At 45.8% G+C, this 22,046-nt stretch overlaps 1 protein-coding gene across 5 annotated transcripts in view; it reads right to left on the bottom strand.

Annotated features, from left to right (window-relative positions):
* MAG (myelin associated glycoprotein) overlaps window positions 1-22,046 on the bottom strand; it is a 105,221-nt gene that overhangs the window by 69,317 nt on the left and 13,858 nt on the right. For 2 of the 5 annotated variants that reach the window (XM_040327202.1, XM_040327206.1), the window contains exon 1: window positions 1,699-2,014. The exons of 2 other annotated variants lie outside the window; for them this stretch is intronic. The gene's annotated coding sequence lies outside the window, so the exon portion shown is untranslated. Of the gene's footprint in view, window positions 1-1,698; window positions 2,015-22,046 lie in introns of those variants that run through there. One more of the 5 variants, XM_040327204.1, reaches the window with a different exon arrangement.

The following is a 22,046-nucleotide window of genomic DNA, read 5'->3' as shown; positions in this document are numbered from 1 at the left end:
TCGCTTGTATATCAAGGAAAATTTTATTAAAAAATGTATTTTGCTTGTCTTGCAAAACGCTCTCAAACCAAGTTACTCTCAAACCAAGGTTTTACTGTACAGATATTTATAAAGCATCGAATGTGACTTTTACCAAACATTCTCCGAAGGAGAATCCTCCAGGTGCATGTGTATTAAATGACAGCGATTGATTTTCCACTGGAGAATGTTTAATGAAATTCACATTCCCTGCTAAATAGACCCCATCGTGTTATTTGACTTTTGAGGGATATAAGAAACCAACGGATGATCTAAATCTTACGCATCTACTAAGAAACTATAAACTGTTAAATTGACCTTTTAAAAAGAAAATAAATGCTCAGATTTATCAGTAAATTTCAATAATAGTGTATATAAAAAAAAGTACAAAAATAAATATAACCAAATAGCATATCAACATAATCTATAAAACAACAGCATAAAATATAAAGCAACTCAAGTTCTGCAATTATAATTGTATATTGTGCCAACTTTTCCTCTGCAACAGCTGTTGCAAATAAGGATTGGTAAAAATAGATAATTTAGATACATAAAAAAAAATACTAGTGATATTATAATGCAAAAAAATAAAAAACATAAACAGCAAAAATAAAAATAAATTAAACTCAAAGTCAAAAATAAAATTGCATGAACTCAATATATAATTACCTTGAAAATTAATCATTCAGATACATTAACAAAAAAATCTAATAATAGTGACATTATAGTACAAAAAATAAAAAACATAAACAGCAAAAATTTTAAAAAAATTAATTCAAAGTCAAAAATAAAATTGCATGGACTCAATACAATTACTTTGAAAATTAATCATTCAGATACATAAAAAAAAACAAAAAAATAAACGTTATAGTACAAAAAATAAAAAACATAAAACAAAATAAAATAAAAATTCAAACTCACAGTCAAAAATAAAATTGCATGAACTCAATACAATTACCTTCTAAAATTAATCATTCAGATACATAAAAAAATATCTAATAATAGTGACATTATAGTACAAAAAATAAAAAACATAAACAGCAAAAAAAATTCAAAGTCAAAAATAAAATTGCATGGACACAATACAATTATCTTGAAAATTAATCATTCAGATACATAAAAAAAAAAAAAAAAAAAATAATAGTGACGTGATAGTACAAAAAATAAAAAACATAAAACAAAATAAAATAAAATAAAAATTCAAACTCACATTCAAAAATTAAAATTGCATGAACTCAATACAATTACCTTCGAAAACATTAATCATTCAGATACATTAAAAAAAAAATCCAATAATAGTGACATTGTAGTACAAAAAATAAAAAACATAAACAGCAAAAATAAAAAATAATTTAATTCAAAGTCAAAAATAAAATTGCATGGACTCAATACAATTACATTGAAAATTAACCATTTAGATACATAAAAAAAAAATCAAACAATAGTGACGTTATAGTACAAAAAATAAAACAACATAAAATAAAATAAAAATTCAAACTCACAGTCAAAAATTAAAATTGCATGAACTCAATACAATAACATTGAAAATTAACCATTTAGATACATAAAAAAAATCAAACAATAGTGACGTTATAGTACAAAAAAAAAAAAAACATAAAATAAAAAATAAATTCAAACTCACAGTCAAAAAATTAAATTGCATGAACTCAATACAATTACCTTGAAATTTTTACTTTTTAAATCCAAAGGTCCATAACTTGGTGACCCCCAGCAAGAACGACTTCTTACGCCCGTCTCCGGATGAAGAGCAATACCAGGTTCAGTTTAGCAGTAGGAGTTTTTAAAATGCACTTTTTTTTTTTTTTACATTTTCATGAAGAGTCGAACCCACACAGAAATTCCTGAGTGAGTGCACTGTGCTGAGCTCCCTGCCTCGAGCTGGTGAGGAACCAGCTGCATGAAGATGGCACGTAGCATGTTACTCAGCGTACTGCCTCTCTGACTGCCTCTGTGTAGGTGTTGGAGGTGGGTGTACAATCTGTGCCCATCCTGGCATCCAGCGACATCATCCTCTCTATAGGATGGAGATGAGAGCTGGGACCACAGGCTGGCACTACTAACTTACTGGATGGATACACTGTGTCAACACGTACTCTATCAAAAAAAAAAAAAAAAACACGCAAAATGTTATTGTGGCATAGTAAAAACGCTAAATCTGGTTTTGATTGTCATTCATTAACACAAAATTGATATGACATGTCTTTCAGAACATAAGATGCATTGAGAAATAATTATGTGTACTTATTATTTCCCATAGATGTTGCTGTTTCTTACGGAGCTCTGTAGTGCTTGTTGAAATCACGTGAACAAAAAAAGTGAAGCGTGAAATTTAAGCACACAAAGGGGCAGATCCACGTACAGCGGCGCATATTTCCGCCGGGCACAGCGGGCACGATTCAGGAATAATTACGGCGGCGTAACGTATCCCCTTTACGTTACGCCGCCGCAAGTTTTCGGCGTAAGTGCCTGATTCACAAAGCACTTGCCTGTAAACTTGCGGCGGCGTAACGTAAATCCGTCCGGCGCAAGCCCGCCTAATTCAAATGGGGCGTGTGTCATTTAAATTAGGCGCGCTCCCGCGCCGAACGTTCTGCGCATGCTCCGTGTGAAAATTTCCCGCCGTGCTTTGAGCGAAATTACGGCGCCCCAACGTGTTTTTTGAACGGCGACGTGCGTAACGTACTTTCGTATTCCCGGACGTCTTACGCAAAAAAAAAAAAAAAATTTGTTCGACGCGGGAACGACGGCCATACTTTTACGTGGATGGTGTAATTTTACACCATCTAAATGGCACTCTTAACTTTACGACGCGAAAAACCGACGTAAGAGATTGCGACGAACGCGCGTACCTTCGTGGATCGCGGTAAACAGCTAATTTGCATACCCGACGCTGGAAAACGAAGCGAACTCCACCCAGCGGCCGCCGGAAAATTACACCTACGATCCGAAGGCGTACGAAGCCGTACGGCTGTCGGATCTATGCCAAAAGCCGTCGTATCTTTGTTTGAGGATCCCAAATCAAGATACGATGCGGGAAATTTGAAAATACGCCTGCGTATCAGTAGATACGCCGGCGTATTACTGCTGTGAATCTGGCCCAGCGTATCTAAGATACACTATGCCGCCGTAACTTATTTTTTTTTCTTAGAATCCTCAAAGAATGCGCGCCGTAAGTTACAGCGGCGTAGTGTATCTTTGGCGGCGTAAGGGCGCGCAATTCAAATCTATGTGATGGGGGCGTGTTTTATGTAAATACGTCGTGACCCGACGTAAACAACGTTTTTTTTTAACGGCGCATGCGCCGTCCGTGGGGTATCCCAGTGCGCATGCTCGAAATTAAACCGGAACAAGCCAATGCTTACGACGGTGACGTCATTCTACGCAAATCCCTATTCGCGAACGACTTACGCAAACGACGTAAAAAATTTTAATTTCGACGCGGGAACGGCGGCCATACTTAAAATTGAGTACGCCACCATATAGCAGCTATAACTATACGCCGGAAAAAGCCGAACGCAAACGACGTAAAAAAAATGCACCGGCCGGATGTTCGTGGATCGCCGTATCTAGCTAATTTGAATACTCGACGCGGAATTCGAGGGAAACGCCACCGCCACCGTACTAAGACGTACGCCTGTTAGATCGATCAATGCAGCCTCAACAGCGCCCATCAAATGCAGCCTACCAGCGCCCATCAATGCAGACTCATAGCGCCCATCAAATGCAGCCTCATAGCGCCCATCAAATGCAGCCTCATAGCACCCAACAATGCAGCCTACCAACGCCCATCAATACAGCCTGCCAGTGCCCATCAATGCAGCCTCACCAGTGCCCATCGATGCAGCCTCAACAGCGCCCATCAATGCAGCCTCAACAGCGCCCATATATATACACACACTCTACTTCAATTTGTTTCTTTATATTTATATCTGTAAAAAAATTAAATAAAAAAAAAATATGTTTATTTGTTTTTTGTTTGTTTTTTTACTTTAAAAAGCAAGAAAGTTACGAAGAACAGAAAACAAGCCCTGGGCCCGGCGGACGGCGGCAGACCGCACCAGACCGCGCCATGCCACTTGTTTGCCTAACGTCTGCACAGATCCCATTCTATTTTCATCCATTGTTTTTATTTCCTTTTAATCGTATTGGTCCATTATTGTGTCCCGCTCTGTTTTCCAAGTCAGCCGTGTTGACATAATTCTCCAGATTTGGAAACAAGTGGGTTGGACAATATGTCGGCCTGTTTATCAAGGAAAAATTCCCGTAAACACAGTGAGCGGTCGCCATGGCGATGTGACCGAGGGGCGCTCGGCGCCGATCACCGAGCTGCTGACAGGCCAAAGTAAAAGAAGTCTTCCCTAATTAACTGTTAATTAGCTGCGCTCCGCTCCGGAGGGCCTCGTGTTAATTTACGACAAATTTTTAACACGCTTGCCATTTGTTTCCGAAAATGTTTTCGGCGCTTCCTTTAATGGGATGGAGGGGGGGGGTAGAGCCTTCGCGGTTTTCAAAAATCCAAAAGTTAAAATTCTAATTAAAAGTTGGCTGGTGTTAAATCTGAAGTCTATTCATACTGCTCACTGACCATCCTATCACTACATAGTGCTCACTGACCATCCTATCACTACATAGTGCTCACTGACCGCCCTATCACTACATAGTGCTCACTGACCATCCTATCACTACATACTGCTCACTGACCATCCTATCACTACATACTGCTCACTGACCGTCCTATCACTACATAGTGCTCACTGACCATCATATCACTACATACTGCTCACTGACCATCCTATCACTACATAGTGCTCACTGACCGCCCTATCACTACATAGTGCTCACTGACCATCCTATCACTACATACTGCTCACTGACCATCCTATCACTACATACTGCTCACTGACCGTCCTATCACTACATAGTGCTCACTGACCATCCTATCACTACATAGTGCTCACTGACCATCCTATCACTACATACTGCTCACTGACCATCCTATCACTACATAGTGCTCACTGACCGTCCTATCACTACATAGTGCTCACTGACCATCCTATCACTACATAGTGCTCACTAACCATCCTATCACTACATACTGCTCACTGACCACCCTATCACTACATAGTGCTCACTGACCGTCCTATCACTACATACTGCTCACTGACCACCCTATCACTACATAGTGCTCACTGACCGCCCTATCACTACATACTGCTTACTGACCATCCTATCACTACATAGTGCTCCCTGACCGTCCTATCACTACATACTGCTCACTGACCACCCTATCACTACATAGTGCTCACTGACCGCCCTATCACTACATAATGCTTACTGACTGCCCTATCACTACATAGTGCTCACTGACCGCCCTATCACTACATACTGCTTACTGACTGCCCTATCACTACATACTGCTCACTGACTGCCCTATCACTACATACTGCTTACTGACTGTCCTATCACTACATACTGCTCACTGACTGACATATCACTACATAGTGCTCACTGACTGTCCTATCACTACATACTGCTCACTGACCATCCTATCACTACATAGTGTTCACTGACCACCCTATCACTACATAGTGCTCACTGACCGTCCTATCACTACATACTGCTCACTGACCATCCTATCATTACATAGTGTTCACTGACCACCCTATCACTACATACTGCTCACTGACCGCCCTATCACTACATACTGCTCACTGACCACCCTATCACTACATACTGCTCACTGACCGTCCCTATCACTACATACTGCTCACTGACCGTCCTATCACTACATACTGCTCACTGACCGTCCTATCACTACATATTGCTCACTGACCGTCCTATCACTACATAGTGCTCACTGACCGCCCTATCACTACATACTGCTCACTGACCGCCCTATCACTACATAGTGCTCACTGACCGCCCTATCACTACATACTGCTCACTGACCACCCTATCACTACATAGTGCTCACTGACTGTCCTATCACTACATACTGCTCACTGACCGTCCTATCACTACATAGTGCTCACTGACCGCCCTATCACTACATAGTGCTCACTGACCGTCCTATCACTACATAGTGCTCACTGACCGTCCTATCACTACATACTGCTCACTGACCATCCTATCACTACATAGTGCTCACTGACCGCCCTATCACTACATAGTGCTCACTGACCACCCTATCACTACATAGTGCTCACTGACCGCCCTATCACTACATAGTGCTCACTGACCACCCTATCACTACATACTGCTCACTGACCGCCCTATCACTACATAGTGTTCACTGACCACCCTATCACTACATACTGCTCACTGACCGTCCTATCACTACATACTGCTCACTGACCATCCTATCACTACATAGTGCTCACTGACCACCCTATCACTACATAGTGCTCACTGACCATCCTATCACTACATAGTGCTCACTGACCGCCCTATTACTACATAGTGCTCACTGACCATCCTATCACTACATAGTGCTCACTGACCGTCCTATCACTACATAGTGCTCACTGACCACCCTATCACTACATAGTGCTCACTGACCGCCCTATCACTACATACTGCTCACTGACCGTCCTATCACTACATAGTGCTCACTGACTGCCCTATCACTACATAGTGCTCACTGACCGTCCTATCACTACATAGTGCTCACTGACCGCCCTATCACTACATACTGCTCACTGACCGTCCTATCACTACATACTGCTCACTGACCATCCTATCACTACATAGTGCTCACTGACCGCCCTATCACTACATAGTGCTCACTGACCATCCTATCACTACATACTGCTCACTGACCATCCTATCACTACATACTGCTCACTGACCGCCCTATCACTACATAGTGCTCACTGACCGCCCTATCACTACATACTGCTCACTGACCACCCTATCACTACATAGTGCTCACTGACCGCCCTATCACTACATAGTGTTCACTGACCACCCTATCACTACATACTGCTCACTGACCGTCCTATCACTACATACTGCTCCCTGACCATCCTATCACTACATAGTGCTCACTGACCACCCTATCACTACATAGTGCTCACTGACCATCCTATCACTACATAGTGCTCACTGACCATCCTATCACTACATAGTGCTCACTGACCATCTTATCACTACATACTGCTCACTGACCATCCTATCACTACATAGTGCTCACTGACCGTCCTATCACTACATACTGCTCACTGACCATCCTATCACTACATAGTGCTCACTGACCGCCCTATCACTACATAGTGCTCACTGACCATCTTATCACTACATACTGCTCACTGACCATCCTATCACTACATACTGCTCACTGACCGCCCTATCACTACATAGTGCTCACTGACCGCCCTATCACTACATACTGCTCACTGACCACCCTATCACTACATAGTGCTCACTGACCGCCCTATCACTACATAGTGTTCACTGACCACCCTATCACTACATACTGCTCACTGACCGTCCTATCACTACATACTGCTCACTGACCATCCTATCACTACATAGTGCTCACTGACCACCCTATCACTACATAGTGCTCACTGACCATCCTATCACTACATAGTGCTCACTGACCATCCTATCACTACATAGTGCTCACTGACCATCTTATCACTACATACTGCTCACTGACCATCCTATCACTACATAGTGCTCACTGACCGCCCTATCACTACATAGTGCTCACTGACCGCCCTATCACTACATAGTGCTCACTGACCGCCCTATCACTACATAGTGCTCACTGACCACCCTATCACTACATAGTGCTCACTGACCGCCCTATCACTACATACTGCTCACTGACCACCCTATCACTACATACTGCTCACTGACCGTCCTATCACTACATACTGCTCACTGACCATCCTATCACTACATAGTGCTCACTGACCACCCTATCACTACATAGTGCTCACTGACCATCCTATCACTACATAGTGCTCACTGACCGCCCTATTACTACATAGTGCTCACTGACCATCCTATCACTACATAGTGCTCACTGACCGTCCTATCACTACATAGTGCTCACTGACCACCCTATCACTACATAGTGCTCACTGACCGCCCTATCACTACATACTGCTCACTGACCGTCCTATCACTACATAGTGCTCACTGACTGCCCTATCACTACATAGTGCTCACTGACCGTCCTATCACTACATAGTGCTCACTGACCGCCCTATCACTACATACTGCTCACTGACCGTCCTATCACTACATACTGCTCACTGACCATCCTATCACTACATAGTGCTCACTGACCGCCCTATCACTACATAGTGCTCACTGACCATCCTATCACTACATACTGCTCACTGACCATCCTATCACTACATACTGCTCACTGACCGCCCTATCACTACATAGTGCTCACTGACCGCCCTATCACTACATACTGCTCACTGACCACCCTATCACTACATAGTGCTCACTGACCGCCCTATCACTACATAGTGTTCACTGACCACCCTATCACTACATACTGCTCACTGACCGTCCTATCACTACATACTGCTCACTGACCATCCTATCACTACATAGTGCTCACTGACCACCCTATCACTACATAGTGCTCACTGACCATCCTATCACTACATAGTGCTCACTGACCATCCTATCACTACATAGTGCTCACTGACCATCTTATCACTACATACTGCTCACTGACCATCCTATCACTACATAGTGCTCACTGACCGTCCTATCACTACATAGTGCTCACTGACCACCCTATCACTACATAGTGCTCACTGACCATCCTATCACTACATAGTGCTCACTGACCATCCTATCACTACATAGTGCTCACTGACCATCTTATCACTACATACTGCTCACTGACCATCCTATCACTACATAGTGCTCACTGACCGCCCTATCACTACATAGTGCTCACTGACCACCCTATCACTACATAGTGCTCACTGACCGCCCTATCACTACATAGTGCTCACTGACCACCCTATCACTACATACTGCTCACTGACCGCCCTATCACTACATAGTGTTCACTGACCACCCTATCACTACATACTGCTCACTGACCGTCCTATCACTACATACTGCTCACTGACCATCCTATCACTACATAGTGCTCACTGACCACCCTATCACTACATAGTGCTCACTGACCATCCTATCACTACATAGTGCTCACTGACCGCCCTATCACTACATAGTGCTCACTGACCATCCTATCACTACATAGTGCTCACTGACCGTCCTATCACTACATAGTGCTCACTGACCACCCTATCACTACATAGTGCTCACTGACCGCCCTATCACTACATACTGCTCACTGACCGTCCTATCACTACATAGTGCTCACTGACCGCCCTATCACTACATAGTGCTCACTGACCGTCCTATCACTACATAGTGCTCACTGACCGCCCTATCACTACATACTGCTCACTGACCGTCCTATCACTACATACTGCTCACTGACCATCCTATCACTACATAGTGCTCACTGACCGCCCTATCACTACATAGTGCTCACTGACCATCCTATCACTACATACTGCTCACTGACCATCCTATCACTACATACTGCTCACTGACCGCCCTATCACTACATAGTGCTCACTGACCGCCCTATCACTACATACTGCTCACTGACCACCCTATCACTACATAGTGCTCACTGACCGCCCTATCACTACATAGTGCTCACTGACCACCCTATCACTACATACTGCTCACTGACCGTCCTATCACTACATACTGCTCACTGACCATCCTATCACTACATAGTGCTCACTGACCACCCTATCACTACATAGTGCTCACTGACCATCCTATCACTACATAGTGCTCACTGACCATCCTATCACTACATAGTGCTCACTGACCATCTTATCACTACATACTGCTCACTGACCATCCTATCACTACATAGTGCTCACTGACCGTCCTATCACTACATAGTGCTCACTGACCACCCTATCACTACATAGTGCTCACTGACCGTCCTATCACTACATACTGCTCATTTGCTCAGCATCACGTGTAGGAGTCACCTAGGGCGGTCTGCATGCAAATACACTCTGCCTAGGTACGCCCACCCCTCCCCGACTGCCATCCATCCATCAATTCATTTTGGTATTTGCATAACTCCTCCCACTGATTACATCAGGGCTGTGGGCTCTTGAGAGGAGTACTGAGGCAGGGTGCTGTGAAGTCTTCAGGAAGTCACGTACCGAGGGCCCCTCCCACCAGCCACGATCTGCCTGCATTGCATAGAGCAGCACAGAGGCCCAGTGATGACATCTAAAATACGCTAAGTAATAAAAATAGAAAAGTTTTATTTAACATTTTTATTAGCATGTTGATGATGAGGGGGGAATGGCAAAATATAAGCAGATTAACCACTTAAGGACCCCTTCACGCCGATATACGTCAGCAGAATGGCACGGCTGGGCACATCAACGTACCTGTACGCTGCCCTTTAAGCCCAGCCGTGGGGTCTCGCGTGCGCCGCCGGTCCCGGTCCGAAGCTCCGTGACTCGCGGACCCGATCGCCGCTGAAGTCCCGCGATCGGTCCCCGGAGCTGAAGAACGGGGAGAGCCGTATGTAAACACGGCTTTCCCGTGCTTCACTGTGGCGGCGTATCGATCGAGTGATCCCTTTTATAGGGAGACACAATCGATGACGTCAGTCCTACAGCCACACCCCCCTACAGTTAGAAACACACATGAGGTCACACCTAACCCCTTCAGAGCCCCCTAGTGGTTAACTCCCAAACGGCAATTGTCATTTTCACAGTAATCAGTGCATTTTTAATGCATTTTTTTGCTGTGAAAATGACAATGGTCCCAAAAATGTGTCAAAATTGTCCGAAGTGTCCGCCATTAATGTCGCAGTTACGGAAAAAAAATCGCTGATCGCCGCCATTAGTAGTAAAAAATAAATAATTAATAAAAATGCAATAAAACTATCCCCTATTTTGTGAACGCTATAAATTTTGCGCAAACCAATCGATAAACGCTTATTGCGATTTTTTTTTACCAAAAATATGTAGAAGAATCCGTATCGACCTAAACTGAGGGAAAAAAATGTTTTTTTATATATTTTTGGCGGATATTTATTATAGCAAAAAGTAAAAAATATAGCATTTTTTTTCAAAATTGTCGCTCTATTTTTGTTTATAGCGCAAAAAATAAAAACCGCAGAGGTGATCAAATACCACCAAAAGAAAGCTCTATTGGTGGTAAAAAAAGGACGCCAATTTTGTTTGGGAGCCGCGTCGCGCGACCGCGCAATTGTCAGTTAAAGCGACGCAGTGCCGAATCGCAAAACCTGGCCGGGTCCTTTAGCTGCCTGAAGGTCCGGGTCTCAAGTGGTTAAACTTCAAATTTAAACACATGGGGGCAGATCCACAAAGAAAGTACGCCGGCGTATCTATTGATACGCCGGCGTACTTTTAAATTTCCCACGTCGTATCTCTGTTTCGAATCCTCAAAACAAGATACGACGGCATCTGGGTTAGATCCGACAGGCGTGCGGCTTCGTACGCCTTCGGATCTTACATGCAATTCTTCGGCGTCCGCTGGGTGGCGTTCCCGTCGTATTCCGCGTCGAGTATGCAAATTAGCTATTTTCCGACGATCCACGAACGTACGAGCGGCCGTCGCATTTTTTTACGTCGTTTTCCGTTCGACCTTTTTCGGCGTATAGTTAAAGCTGCTATCTGTTGGCGTACGCAATGTTAAGTATGGCCGTCGTTCCCGCGTCTAATTTTAAAAAATGTATTTCGTTTGCGTAAGTCGTCCGCGATTGGGGCTGGACGCCAGTTCACGTCAAAACCAATGACGCCCTTGCGACGTCATTTGGAGCAATGCACCCTGCGAGTTTTGACGGAGGGGGCATGCGCAGTTCGTTCGGCGCGGGGGACGCTCTTCATTTAAATGAAACACGCCCCCCTACTCGCCGCATTTGAATTCGCCGTGAGAGATACACTACGCCGCCGTAACTTACGGCGCAAATTCTTTCAGGGTTCAAACCAAAGCCAAGTTACGGCGGCGTAGCGTTTCTCAGAGACGCTGCGCGGGTGCAGATCTTTGAAGATCTTTAACTTCTCTATCCATAACAAAAGTAACATTTTCTTTCATTATCGTTTATCGTAGGCTCCGCCCAGGGCTGTAATGCGTCCGTTTTTCGGGGCGGACTGACCTTTACGAAGCGGGTAATTTCCAACACCCAGCACACATTCATGTCAGGCAGGTTGGTGTCATTGACAAAATTCCTTTCCACTGGCTAACGCCACCCTGAATATCTGAGCTCCGGCGGCACGCCGCGGTGCCCGCCGATCACACGAAATGTAACGGAGTCAGACAGAAGGGATCTTTACACTCGCCCAGATTCCTGGCATTCCACCCGAGCAACGCCGCCACATGTCACACCTACACTCATGGGAAAAACGAATGCGGCGAGGGCTGACGGGCACAAAAGATCAGTGTATTGTCCCCACGTTAGTATTGTGCCCCTAGGCTGGAGGGACGCTCACAAGAGGCCAGCAAGAGGCTCGGGATGTAAAGATACGGCTCTAGTAAAAGCGATGGGGCCACAGGGGTTAAATCTGAACTCTCGCCTTCCCTTCAGCCTTGCACAGTCAAGACCGAAATATCTTTTCCTGCACACTGCGAGCCAGATTCTCGTAGATCGACCTAAAAATGGGCGGGCGTAATGTATCGCATTTACGTTACGCCGCCGCAAGTTTTTCAGGCAAGTGCACAAAGCACTTGCCTGTAAAGTTGCGGCGGCGTAACGTAAATCACCTGTCGGAATTTTAATTCGGCGGGTAGGGGGGGCCTGTTTCATTTAAATGAAGCGCGTCCCCACGCCGAACGAACTCCGCATGCGCCGTTCCTAAAATTTCCCGGCGTGCATTGCTCTAAATGACGTTGCAAGGACGTCATAGGTTTTGACGTGGACGTAAATTACGTCCAGCACCATTCACGGACGACTTACGCAAACGACTTAACTTTTTAAATTTTCGACGCGGGAACGACGGCCATACTTAACATTGACTACGCCTCATAGACCCAGGGGCAACTTTACGCCAGGAAAAGCCTAAGGTAAACGTCGTTACTTTACTGCGTCGGCCGCGCGTGCGTTCGGGAATTTGCGTATCTAGCTAATTTGCATACTCGACGCAGAAGTCGACGGACGCGCCACCTAGCAGGGGGAAAAAAAATTACAGTTACGATCCGACGGTGTAAGAGACTTACAGAAAGGATATCTATGCGTAACTGATTCTAAGAATCGGTCGCATAGATACGACGGCGCTAGGCAGAGATACGACGGCGTATCTGGAGATACGCCATCGTATCTCCTACGAGAATCTGGCCCTGTGAGCCTCCCACAGTGTGCGTTTGAAGCTGTAGCGAGTCATATAAAGCTCCTGCTTCATTTCCTGGCTGGAGGACCTCCAGCGTCATCTAGTCCTGGGGGGCTCCAAACTTTCTAATCAAGAGGCCAGTTTACTGTCCTTCAGACTTTAGAGGGGCCGAAACTGGGGCCAGTGGGAGTAGACATCAGTGGAAGTGAACAGTGCCCAGTTTTTGGTGTTAGAGAAATAATGTCCCATTATTGGTGTCCCTATGGAAGAAATAGTTCCCCATCGTTGGTATCAGTGGGAGGAATAGTGCCCCGTCATTGGTGTCAGTGGGAGGAATAGTGCCCATTTGTTGGTGTCAGTGGGAGGTATAGTGCCCTATCATTGATGTCAGTGGGAGGAATAGTGCCCCATCATTAGTGTCAGTGGGAGGAATAGTGTCCCATCATTGGTGTCAATGGGAGGAATAGTGCCCCATCATTGGTATCAGTGGAAGGAATAGCGTCCCGTCATTGGTGTCAATGGGAGGAATAGTGCCCCATCATTTGTGTCAATGGGAGGAATAGTGCCCCATCATTTGTGTGAGTGGGAGAAATAATGCCCCATCGTTGGTGTCAGTGGAAGGAATGGTGCCCCATCATTTGTGTCAATGGGAGGAATAGTGTCCCATCATTGGTGTCAGTGGGAGGAATAGTGTCCCATCATGGATGTCAGTGGGAGGGATAGTGTCCCATCATTGGTGTCAGTGGAAGGAATAGTGCCCCATCATTGGTATCAGTGGAAGGAATAGCGTCCCGTCATTGGTGTCAGTGGGAGGAATAGTGTCCCATCATTGGTATCAGTGGGAGGAATGGTGCCCCATCATTTGTGTCAATGGGAGGAATAGTGTCCCATCATTGGTATCAGTGGGAAGAATAGTTCCCCTATCTTTTATGTCAGTGGAAAAATAGTACCCCATCATTGGTGTCAGTGGGAGGAATAGTGTCCCATCATTGGTGTCAGTGGGAGGAATAGTGCCCCATCATTGGTGTCAGCGGGAGGAATAGTGTCCCATCATTGGTGTCAGTGGGAGGAATAGTGCCCCGTCATTGGTGTCAGTGGGAGGAATAGTGTCCCATCATTGGTGTCAGCGGGAGGAATAGTGCCCCATCATTGGTGTCAGTGGGTGGAATAGTGCCCCATCATTGGTGTCAGTGGGAGGAATAGTGTCCCATCATTGGTGTCAGTGGGAGGAATAGTGCCCCATCATTGGTGTCAATGGGAGGAATAGTGCCCCATCATTGGTTTCAATGGGGGGAATAGTGCCCCATCATTGGTGTCAGTGTGAGGAATAGTGTCCCATTATTGGTATGAGTGGGAGGAATGGTGCCCCATCATTGGTGTCAGTGTGAGGAATAGTGTCCCATCATTGGTGTCAGTGTGAGGAATAGTGTCCCATCATTGGTGTCAGTGGGAGGAATAGTGTCCCATCATTGGTGTCAGTGGGAGGAAAAGTGACCCATCATTTGTGTCCATGGGAGAGATATTGCCCCATCATTGGTGTCAGTGGGAGGAATAGTGCCCCATCTTTTATGTCAGTGGAAAAATAGTACCCCATCATTGGTGTCAGTTGAAGTAATAGTGCCCATTTGTTGGTGTCAGTAGGAGGAATAGTATCGTTGGTGTCAGTGAGAGGAATAGTGCCCCATCATTGGTGTCAGTGGGAGAAATAGTGCCCCGTCATTGGTATCAGTTGAAGTAATAGTGCCCCATCACTGGTTCCAGTGGGAGGAATAGTGCCCATTTGTTGGTGTCAGTGGGAGGAATAGTATCGTTGTTTTCCAGTGGGAGGAATAGTGCCCCATCGTTGGTGTCAGTGGGAGGAATAGTGTCCCATCATTGGTGTCAGTGGGAGGAATGGTGCCCCATCATTGGTGTCAGTGGAAGGAATAGTGTCCCATCATTTGTGTCCATGGGAGAGATATTGCCCCATCGTTGGTGTCAGTGGGAGGAATAGTGCCCCATCATTGGTGTCAGTGGGAGGAATAGTGTCCCATCATTGGTATCAGTGTGAGGAATAGTGTCCCATCATTGGTGTCAGTGGAAGGAATAGTGTCCCATCATTTGTGTCCATGGGAGAGATATTGCCCCATCATTGGTGTCAATCCGAGGAATAGTGTCCCATCACTGGTGTCAGTGGGAGGAATAGTGCCCAAATGGCCAGATAAAGGCAAGCAAAGGGCCGCATTCAGCCCATGGGGCCGCAGTTTGGAGACCCCTCATCTAGACCTTTCTTCCCCAGCCTTACTGTCCCTGACCAAATAATGGGGCCAAGCCCAACCCCTGAAAAACAACCCCACACCGCAATCCCCCCCCCCCCTCCACCAAATGATTAGGAGGGGGGGCCCAATACTTTTACCAATATAGTGTGGAGGAGCGAGTTCGGGGTGGAGGAACTTGACTGGCCTGCACAGAGTCCTGACTTCCCCCCCTGATAGAACACCTTTGGGGTGAATTAGAGCGGAGACTGCGAGCCAGGCCTTCCCGTCCAACATCAGTGCCTGACCTCACAAATGCGCTTCTGGAAGAACGGTCAAACATTCCCATAGACACACTCCTAAACCTTGTGGACGGCCTTCCCAGAAGAGATGAAGGTGTTATAGCTGCAGAGGGCGGGGCCAACTCAATACTGAACCCTACAGACTAAGACTGGGAGGCCATTAAAGTTCATGGCCCAGATTCTCAAAAGAGATACGTCGTCGTAAGTCCGAATGGCCGCCATCGTATCTATGCGCCTGATTCATAGATTTGGCCAAGATACGAGCGGCGTAAGTCTCCTACGCCGTCGGATCTTGGGGTGCATATTTCCGCTGGCCGCTAGGTGCTTCCGTTGATTTCCGCGTCGAGTATGCAAATTAGCTAGATACGCCGATCCTCAAACATACGTGCGCCCGGCGCATTTTTTTACTTCGTTTACATAAGGCTTTTTTTTCGGCGTAACGTTACCCCTGCCTCTATAAGGCGTACGCAATGTTAGGTATGGACGTCGGGACAGCGTCGAATTTCCCGTCGTTTGCGTAAAACGTTCGCGAATAGGGCTTTGCGTAAATTACGTTCACGTCGAAAGCATTGACTATTTGCGACGTGATTTCGAGCATGCGCACCGGGATACCCCCACGGACGGCGCATTTGTGCCGTTCGTTCAAAACGTCAATCACGTCGGGTCGCGATTCATTAGCATAAAACACGCCCACCTCTTCACAATTTAAACGAGGCGCGCTTACGCCGGCACATTTACGCTACGCCGCCGTAACTTAGGACGCAAGTGCGCTTTGTGAATACAGCACTTGCCTCTCTAAGTTGCGGCGGCGTAGCGTAAATGAGATGCGCTACGCCGGCCTATAGATGCGCCGATGTACGTGGAACTGGCCACATGTGCGTGTAAAAGCAGGCGTCCCAATACTTTTGACAATAGAGTGTGTATATATATATATACAGTATATCTGATACTAGGGCCACACTGATGTATTCAGCACTGGAATCCTTTCTAAGTCAGAGATTGACTATTTCGTTCTCTGACCCCCCCGCTGTCCTGGCATCTGACCCCCGAGGACATGCTGCATCAGTCCGGGCTATGCCCCAGGGCTCGGCCCGGCATCAGCGCCACGCTGCGGCCCTCCGAGCCAATCGCACTCTGCGGCCCAAAAACGTTCCATTGAAAAACTGACATTGTGTTGAAGTCAGCAAGGTCAGCGTCGTTGTGGGAGATCATTGTGGTGACAAGCGTCTCTATTCAGGCGCGGTCGGGTGCCTTCGCCAGGGAACACAAAGCTTGCGCCAAGATCAGTTCAAGATCACAAGGAAGTGTCAATAGTGCTCAATGCGGGGCTTCATCTCACATCCCGTGATTCCCCCGGACGCCTCTCATCTGCTCATGAGGACCAAGGTTACCGCTTACAGATAGGAATGTTCTGCTGTGCGCCGATCTTCAGACGCCGATATGTAACAATTTGTATCATTTTAGTATTTTATCGCTGGTCCGCATTTTCTATACTTTTTATATGAATTTGTAGATCATATCACAACCACTTCAGCCCCGGACCATTCGGCTGCCAAATGACCGGGCCCCTTTTTTGCGATTCGGCACTGCGTCCCTTTAACTGACAATTGCGCGGTCGTGCGACGTGGCTCCCAAACAAAATTGGCGTGCTTTTTTCCCCACAAATAGAGCTTTCTTTTGGTGGTATTTGATCACCTCTGCGGTTTTTATTTTTTGCGCTATAAACAAAAAAAGAGCGAAAATTTAAAGCGGGGGTTCACCCTAAAAAAAAATTCTAACATTGCATGGAGCCGACCTATGAGACCGACAGTATGCTGTTGTTTTTTTTTTTGCGTACTCCCTGGCTTTCCCGCGGGAGTGGGCGTTCCTAATCACAGGCTGTGATTGACGTGCTTCCGACCGGCGCATACTGCGCGTCACGAGTTGCCGAAAGAAGCCGAACGCCGGTGCGGCTCTATACGGCGCCTGCGCACGGACGTTCGGCTTCTTTCGGCAACTCGTGATGCGCAGTATGCGCCGGTCGGAAGCACGTCAATCACAGCCTGTGATTAGGAACGCCCACTCCCGCGGGGAAGCCGGGGGTGAAAATATCCCTAAAATGGTATGTACGCAAAAAAAAAAAAAACAACAGCATACTGTCGGTCTCATAGTTCGGCTCCATGCAATGTTAGAATTTTTTTTTAGGGTGAACCCCCGCTTTAACTACTTGTTTACTGGGCACATATACCCCCCTCCTGCCCAGGTGAAATTTCAGCTTCCGGCACCTTTGCGCTTTAACTGACGATTGCGCGGTCGTGCGACGTGGCTCCCAAACAAAATCGGCGTTCTTTTTTCCCCACAAATAGAGCTTTCTTTTGGTGGTATTTGATCACCTCTGCGGTTTTTATTTTTTGCGCTATAAACAAAAATAGAGCCACAATTTTAAAAAAAAAAGCAATATTTTGTACTTTTTGCTATAATAAATATCCCGAATTTTTTTATTAAAAAAAGCCAATTTTTTTTCAGTTTAGGCTGATACGTATTCTTCTACATATTTTTTGTTAAAAAAAAAAAATCGCAATAAGCAATATATTGATTGGTTTGCGCAAAAGGTAATAGCGTCTACAAAATATTATTTTTTTTACTAGTAATGGCGGCGATTTGCGATTTTTATTGCGACTGCGACTTTATGGCGGACACATCGGACACTTTTGACACATTTTTGGGACCATTGACATTCATACGGCGATCATTGCTATAAAAAAATGCACTGATTACTGTAGAAATTACACTGGCAGTGAACGTGTTAACCACTAGGTGGCGCTGAAGGGGTTAAGTGTGTCCTAGGGAGTGATTCTAACTGTTAGGGGGAGGAGCTACCAGTGCCACGTCAGCGATCACTGTTCCTGATCAGTAGATCGCTGATATGTCACCAGGCAGAATAGGGGAATGTCAAATGCCGCTTTATGCATTGACATACAAGGAACCGGGGCTGATGCAAGGATTTTTACTGCCCCCCCCCCCGCTTGGCTCCACCCCTGACTCCACCCCCTTTGCTTTGCCCATGTATCCCCCACCTTTTTAATGAAGCGCCCATCCAATGCAGCCTCACGTTATCCAAACTCGGAATGTCTTGGAAATACTCAGGGCCAGATTCACATACAATTGCGTTACGCTGCGGCGGCGTAACGTATCCCATTCACGTTACTCCGCCGCAAGTTTACAGCGTAAGTGCTTGATTCACAAAGCACTTACCTGAAAACTTGCGGCGGCGTATCGTAAATCCGCCCGGCGCAAGCCTGCCTAATTCAAATGGGGTGGGGACCATTTCAATTAGGCGCGTTCCTGTGCCGAACGTACTGCGCATGCATTGCGCTAAATGACGTCGCAAGGACGTCATTGGTTTCTACGTTAACGTAAATGGCGTCCAGCGCCATTCACGGACAACTTACGCAAAGGACGAGAAATTTAAAAATTTGACGCGGGAACGACGGCCATACTTAACATTGGTTAGACCACCTAGAGGGCATGCTTAGTTTTACGCGACGCATCTCTACGGAAACGACGTAAATTTAGATCGACGGGCAAAGCGGACGTTCGTGAATCGCCGTAACTAGTCATTTGCATATTCTACGCCGACCGCAATGAAATCGCCACCTAGCGGCCAGCCTAGAATTGCAGCCGAAGATCCGACAGTGTAACACAGTTACACCTGTCGGATCTTAGGGCTATCTATGCGTAACTGATTCTATGAATCAGGCGCATAGATACGACAAATGTATCTCAGAGATACGACGGTATATCAGGAGATACGCCGTCGTATCCCTTTTGTGAATCTGGCCCTCAGTTCCTGAGCCTTCCCGAATGCAGCCAAACGGTCTCCGAGTATTTCCGAGTCTCTCCGGCTCCCCCCCCCCCACCTCTGGCCACATGCGGTATTGCATGCCATAGAAGTCAATGCGGAACTAATTATTTTCATTTCCATTGACTTCTATGGGGAAACTCGCTTTGATATGCGACTGCTTTGGATTACAAGCATGCTCCCGGAACGGATTATCCTCGTATTCTGAGGTTCCACTGTATTGTTCTATGCAAAAAATGTCTCTGAAACCGAAAATATCTCCTTTGGTTTTCTAGTTAATTATTAGTGATGTGTTTGCCCAGCCAGAGATAACAATGAAATATCTTCTGGTCATAGGTGAGTTGCTCCTTTCCAATACTGATATGCGCTCAGCCTGAAACACCACATATCATTGGTATCCTGTCACTAATCACTGGATTCCGACAACGAAACTAACCTAAAACAATGAGAATTAACCACTTAAGACCTGGACCTTTAGGCAGCTAAAGGACCCGGACAGTTTTTGGGACTCGGCACTGCGTCGCTTTAACAGACAATTGCGCGGTCGTGCGACGTGGCTCCCAAACAAAATTGGCGTCCTTTTTTTCCCACAAATAGAGCTTTCTTTTGGTGGTATTTGATCACCTCTGCGGTTTTTATTTTTTGCGCTATAAACAAAAATAGAGAGACAATTTTGAAAAAAATTCAATATTTTTGCTATAATAAATATCCACCAAAAATCGATAATTTTTTTTTTTTTCCTCAGTTTAGGCCGATACGTATTATTCTACCTATTTTTGGTTTAAAAAAATCGCAATAAGCGTTTATCGGTTGGTTTGCGCAAAAGTTATAGCGTTTACAAAATAGGGGATAGTTTTTTTGCATTTTTATTAATTATTTTTTTTTTACTACTAATGGCGGCGATCGCCGATTTTTTTCGTGACTGCGACATTATGGCGGACACTTCGGACAATTTTGACACATTTTTGGGACAATTGTAATTTTCACAGCAAAAAATGCATTTAAATTGCATTGTTTATTGTGAAAATGACAGTTGCAGTTTGGGAGTTAACCACAAGGGGCGCTGAAGGGGTTAAGTGTGACCTCATTTGTGTTTCTAACTGTAGGGGGGTGTGGCTGTAGGTGTGACGTCATCTAATGTGTTTCCCTATAAAAGGGAACACACGATCGATGACGGCGCCACAGTGAAGAACGGGGAAGGTGTGTTTACACGCAGCTCTCCCCGTTCTTCAGCTCCGAGGACCGATCGCGGGACTCCAGCGGCGATCAGGTCCGTGGGTCCCGCGGTCACAGAGCTTCGGACCGGGTCGTGGCCCGCGACCCACGGCTGGGCACTTAAAGGCACTGGTCCCCATTGGAAGATTTCCCTTCTATTCCTGCTTTGGTGACAACCCCAAATATCTACATTTTCTTCCACTTTCACTTTCAGTGATAATGGTAAACAGGGCAGATAGGGAGAATCTTCAGAGACAGCGATAAAAAAAAAAAAAAAAAAAATTGAGATTTTTTTTTCTTGGAATAAATAAAAAATCCTTTTAGCGCCTGACCTCCCCCTTCACTCGGAGGGAGACACATTTATAGCACAACACACATATGATACGGCATGATGTGTCATAAAAGCAATTAAAAATCCTGGTTTTATACACAGTGTCACCGCCATATGCGACTGGCAGACATTCAGGTCCCCGGGGAGCTGTTATTGCAAAATGTTTCCTTATCTGGATGGATGGAAAGCGAGGGCCAGATTCATGAAAAATTGCGGCGGCGTAACGTATCCCCTTTACGTTACTCCGCCGCAAGTTTTCGGCGTAAGTGCTTGATTCACAAAGCACTTACGTGTTAACTTGCGGCGGGGTAACGCAAATCTGTCCGGCGCAAGCCCGCCTAATTCAAATGGGGCGGGGACCATTTAAATTAGGCGCGTTCCCACGCCGAACGTACTGCGCATGCTCCGTTTTGAAATTTCCAGCCGTGCTTTGCGCGAAATGACGTTGCCCCGACGTAATGTTTTGAATGGCGACGTACGTAACGTACTTTCGTATTCCCGGACGACTTACGCAAAAAAATAAATAATTGAAATTCGAAGCGGGAACGACGGCCATACTTTTACATGGGCTGTCTATTGTTACACCACCTCAATAGCAGCCGTAACTTTGCGACGCGAAAAGCCGACTAGCGATGACGTAACGTACGCGCGTACCTTTGTGGATCGCCGTAAACAGCTAATTAGCATACACGACGCGGAAAA

This window comes from Rana temporaria, chromosome 10, assembly GCF_905171775.1.
Source record: "Rana temporaria chromosome 10, aRanTem1.1, whole genome shotgun sequence".
Taxonomy (NCBI): Eukaryota; Metazoa; Chordata; class Amphibia; order Anura; family Ranidae; genus Rana; species Rana temporaria.
The sequence above is the reverse complement of the archived record's forward strand: the minus strand, read 5'-3'. Positions and strand labels throughout refer to the sequence as shown.